The sequence below is a fragment of the Cotesia glomerata genome, linkage group LG7 (assembly GCF_020080835.1).
Source record: "Cotesia glomerata isolate CgM1 linkage group LG7, MPM_Cglom_v2.3, whole genome shotgun sequence".
Taxonomy (NCBI): domain Eukaryota; kingdom Metazoa; phylum Arthropoda; class Insecta; order Hymenoptera; family Braconidae; genus Cotesia; species Cotesia glomerata.
Genome location: NC_058164.1, coordinates 1,268,515 through 1,274,636, shown reverse-complemented (window position 1 = coordinate 1,274,636; position 6,122 = coordinate 1,268,515).

The window sequence follows — 6,122 nt, the reverse complement described above, 5'->3', positions numbered from 1 at the left end:
AATTATTGTACTAACGTGCAAGCTTACTGATAAGTGCTATCAATATTGGTCTCCTAAAGAAGGCTATGTTTTAGCAACTAAAAATTTTAAGATAACGACTAGTTCGATTAAGATAGATTCACACTATACTTTGACTTCGTTAACCCTAATTACTTCTGAACTAAAGCCAAAGCAGAAGCGCATGATTTTTCACTATCAATACACCGCTTGGCCAAGGGACAAGTTCCCTCATCAGCCGGATGCATTTATAAATTTTTATCACTTTGTCAACAGCACGTATGTTAAGTTAAAGAGCAGAGCGACTGAAAAGAAATTTCCCCCTATTCTGGTCCATTGTCTTGACGGTGTAGGGAGCTCTTCAGTCTTTTGTGCGTTTGATATCTGTATTACGCAATTCCATAGGACAGGATTGCTGTCACTGCCAAATGTCCTTAGTAAGATGCAAGAACAAAAGCATGGGTCTATAAACCGCTCAGATCTATTTGTACTGTGTTATCAATTAGTTAAGACCTATCTTCATAATATGATTTAGTCAATTATGTCGTGTGTAAGTGGCAATAAATGTGAACCGTATCTGTGAAATACATATATATATAAGTACTTCTCTTCAAAAGCTAACATTATATATTGTATTTAGGAATAAGACAAAGTTGTAGCTAGATTTTTTTATCGACTTGAAATGATAATTTTAAGCAGGATTGTTATTAAATTTTTAATACTGACAACCATTAATATGCAGGAATTTATGTTTTAGATTTAACGATTAAAAAATTTTAATCCATAGCAACGTTATTTACATCTAATAATAGCTAGACGAAAGTAGTCTCATTTTCACATATCGTTAAAAGGATGAGCGAGCAAAAGTCTGGGTCTATTAACTCCCCAGACCTTTATGCTTTATGTTATGAAATAGTCAAGGGTTATGCTTAAAGGGTTTAATCGATCAGGCTCCGTGTATAATTTTTCTTTGTTATTTTGTAATGATTTTATGTGTTAAGTCTTAGAAATAAGGTATATTATTACTTTGTGTGTATTTATTTTAAGAAATATCCTTGTAAATTACTCGAAATAAAATGATGCGCTCATTATTTGTTTTTCTAATTAAGTAGACTTGTTACGGAGTAATTAGGAGATATTTTCTAACACTTTTGAGACTGAATGTATTAATTGTTATGAATGTTTTGTAACATAAATAATATTTGAAAAAATGATAATAAAGAAAGTTGAATATTAATTCCTTTCTTTTATTGTACATTAAATCCTTAATTTTATTACACAATTAACAAAAGGTCTATATGCTCATTTCACAACCATACATGTCTATTTCTATTTATAGATTAATACCTTTTAACTTATCTATGACTGGACGCTAATAAGAATCAATATTGTAATATTGATTATAATTGAAACGAGCATTGCCTGTAATATTCCGTATTCCTTAGACCCAATGATAAGATTGTAAGACATTTTTGTGCAAGGGTCAACCATCTGTAATTTCGAAGATAATTTCTTCTTTCCTACAACGAACATTATAAGTGTCTATCTTAAAAAAACATTTTTTAAAATAGTATCTTTATTTATTAGTTGTCAAGAGGGGAATATAATATTTATAATATTATATAATATTAAAAAATATTTCGATTGTAAGCATACTCTGATGCCTCGTGTCATGAGTCGTGCAAAATATTTTTTGGGGAAAACCATCAGTGATTAACCACCCGCAATTCTAAGTCAAATGTTAAGTTGTTATCAATTGTGGTTGACCATTAAAGTACATAATTAAAAATTGTTTACCGTAAGTATTTACTGATAATAAATCATATAAAAGCCGATCCACTAGGGCAGGGAGCGCATTCCAGTTTTAGAAGCATTGGGAAGATGTTCGGGAAAACAGTAGTTATTGTTGTGCTCCTAACGCTCGTCAAGTATGCATGTAAGTAATAATTGTCTTTAAAAAATATTTCGAAACTTTTATTTTGATTTTTTCCTCTTGTTGCATTTGTTAACAGAAATATATTCTGTCTGTATTTTGTCTTTAAAAGCCAGTAATATAACTCATTATGAAAGATTATATTTATTTTTCAATATTTCGAATAATATACACTGATAGAAGGATTTGTTTATAGTTAAAAATATTTGTTAATATTTAACAAATCATTTATTAGAGACCACTTTTTAGTCTTTAATGAATATTTCTTAGCATTTAAAAAGATTTATTAATATTTAATAAATGAATATCAGATTTATTAAATACAAAAAAATTATTTTAAATACTAACAAATATTTGTTTAATGCTAATAAGTGGTCTTTAATAAATTATTTGTTAACTATTAACAAATATTTTTTGATACAAATAAATCCTTCTATGTAGGATGAGTTGCACGGCAAAATGAATGCTGTGCACATTATTTTTTTGTTTTAAATTAGTAATCAAACATATATTCTTCTCTCTTTATTGTTTCTCTGAAAGTCAGCAATAAGACTCTTTTTAATATCATGCTATTTTTTTTAGCGCTTCGAACGGTAGAAGAGAAATCGACACTGCTTAGTGAATTGGATCCGCAGAATAAACCGCCGACACTGCAGAATGAATCGACACAGCTGAATAAAGGTAAATTACTTTTTTTTTTAAGTAGTTATAGTGAAATAAAATACAAATGCTTTTAAGTCTTTCGCGCCATTGTCTACCAAGAAAAGAAAGGTACTGCGCATGTGTTGTAAGCGAACCTTACTTATATAGATATAAATATACAAACGATAAGTGGATTCTAGTTTATTGTTAATTATAATTAAACTACATTGAATTAGCAAAATATCTTTTAAAAATATCATAAGTGTTGAAACTAGTGTTTTTCTATGACATTAATGTGTAAATATTGTTCTACAAATGCGATAGAAAATAAGTAGAGACAATTTCAGTTCTCACTTGATTTTCGTAAGGCGAGAGTAGAGCACTATTTCATTCGCTTCGCTTATAAGGCGTGTAATGAACTTCTTTCTTCATTTTTTTTCTTAAACTTAACTAACTTATTTTGAGTTTATAATATATTTTTCCAAGAAATTGGCCTCATATGTTCAGCAAATTGCATTTTATTTCATTTTGTTGTATTAGCAATCAAAAATAAAATTTTTTTTATCGTTCTATTAAGAAATATAACTAATATTTGAATTTTTTTCTATTTATTCAGCGGGTAATCCTATAGTTAACAACGGAAATGCACCGAAGCCGCCTCAACGTCAAATCATTCGATATCTCAACTGTTCTGATTTGACTGAATATTCATTGGCGGACAATACTATTGAAATAAGTAATTTCATTATTCTGGCCGCGGACAACCCTTGCTACATAAAAGCGTCGGTAATTATTTTGGATAACAATCATTTTCCCGATGACCAAAATTATTATCGCATAACTGGAAAGAAAATAGTAATAGTAAATAATGATTTCAAAGGACCGGAGCAATTTTATGTCATAGCTGGAGATAATGTGGTTCTAGATAATAATACATTTCGAGGCAACTATCAAGATCATTTAATAGTGGGATATAACGTCACTGTGATCCACAATGTATTTGAGGGTGAATGCAGACTCCACAAATACGCAGCAACTGATATCCTGATGTTGGATAACGAATCTAAGGGAAATCCGTTTTATGATATGGTTCTGAAAAATCCCCCGAACATTATGCACGATATGTATCCTGAATTTCTGTCAAATCATAAAACTGAAGCCTTTAATGATATAAAACCACAAATGAAATACAGTTCAAGTATAACTGGTACAGGATACTCTAACGTATCGCTTCATTACGGTGTCAGATTTCCACTAGAAATGAAGTTTGCACCAAGTATTAGACTTCCTATACATCCCAATAAAGCACTGATAAATTTCATTACAACTTGTCGTCTGCTTAATGAAAATCACAATTGAAGATATAAGGATTATTAAACCAATCTGATTTATTGACAAATAACATGTCTACGTCTTTTTACGTCTTTAACTATCTATACAACAGCTCGCTCAGGCTTGTATTTGAACACTTGGAGTTTTTACAATGATCACCAGAACTTGATTCCAAGCCGCCTGTATCTTGACCAGGTTTTCTGTGGTTTTCTTGTTCACTGTGCTCCGGAGCGAGGCACAGGCGAATGCCGGTACAGTGAAGTTACTCAATGGCCACAGTTTCTATTCATTTGTTCAAATTAATTCGTAGATTATTTGATTAATGTAAAGATCGTGTATGTATAATATAATATTAATGTAATAAAATAAATATTTTGACGCATAATAATGACTTCTTGTTAAACATCATTTCCCTGATTAAAAAAATCAATTTAAGAGCATAGGAAATAAGATAATTTGAATCCTTTTCAATACTTCTGAATATTTTAAATACCTTTCAATTTCTCCTCTCAAGAAAAAATTAACATGTAAGTTTCTGATTAGAAAAAGGAATTTAAAATGAGTCAAAACGATTTAAGATTTGATTTGAAAACTCTATAGGTATTCATTTTGCATTGAGATAAATGTTTAGTAACATAAATATTATTCAAAGAAATGACAATAAAAAAAGTTGCATATTAAATCCTTTATTTTATTACACATTTAACAAAAGTTTTACATATTCATTTCACAAGCAAACATTTCTATTTCTACTTATAGATAAAAAACTTTCAACTTATCTATGACTAGATGCTAATTAGAATTAAATGAAAGCTACCTATTGCTAATATACATGATAATAAACTATGAGACATTGATTAAAAGATAGAGAGCAACGATTATTCTTCTTCCGTAGAACGCGTTAAATAGAAACAAAGTACTAAATAACAAAAACAATAGTACCTTGCATCAGCGTGCGATTAAAAATTTCGTGTTCGAGTATTGACTTAAAAGACGAAAAATTTACTTCATTAGTCTTTTGAGTTCGAGATATCGATATATCGATATCAACGAACATCCTTGATCGACTTAGACCATCGTTGAAATGGATTACCATTGGACTCTTTCACTGTAAAAAATCCGGAGTGAATTTCACTCCAATTTCACTCCCATCACTTGGAGTTCCGGAGTGAAATAATTAATCACTCCGCGTAGAGAGTGAATCCGGAGTTTTTAAAATAAATAAAATAAGGATGAATTTTCATTCGACAAAAAAAATCGCAAAATTAATTAATCTTTATATATATATTTTTTTTGTGCGTACGTTTGTCACTGAACTCCCCCTAAACGGCTGGACCGATTTCAATGAAATTTTTTGTGTGTCTTCCGATGGATTCCATAATGGTTTAGATTCACAATTCAGTCCACGAGAAAATGTTTATTTAATAGATTTTTTATTTATAAATTGTTTTTGATTTTAAGCTAACTTATCTTAACTGGACGGTTATTAAAGAAAAATTAAAACTAAATATTGAAAAAATACATGAAAATTAATTACATAGAATCAATTGTAAAATAAAGAGCAACAATTATTATTCTTACGTTAAAAAATTTAAATCGTCACAAAATGCTGAATATTTGAAAAAATGATAATAAGGAAAGTTGAATATTAAATCTTTTCTTTTATTATACATTAAATCCTTAATTTTATTACACATTTAACAAAAGTTCTATATGCTCATTCCACTACCATACATGTCTATTTCTATTTACAGATTAATACCTTTTAACTTATCTATGACTGGATGCTAATAAGAATCAATATTGTAATATTATTTATAATTGAAACGAGCATTGCCTGTAATACTCCGTATTCCTTAGACCCAATGATAAGATTGTAAGACATTTTTGTGCAAGGGTCAACCATCTGTAATTTCGAAGATAATTTCTTCTTTCCTACAACGAACATTATAAGTGTCTATCTTAAAAAAACATTTTTTAAAATAGTATCTTTATTTATTAGTTGTCAAGAGGGGAATATAATATTTATAATATTATATAATATTAAAAAATATTTCGATTGTAAGCATACTCTGATGCCTCGAGTCATGCAAAATATTTTTTGGGCTACGCCCATCAGTGATTATTAACCACTCGCAATTCTAGGTCAAAAGTCATTATCGATTGTGATTGAACATGTGACTACATAATTAAAAATTGATTACCCTTTAAGTGACGT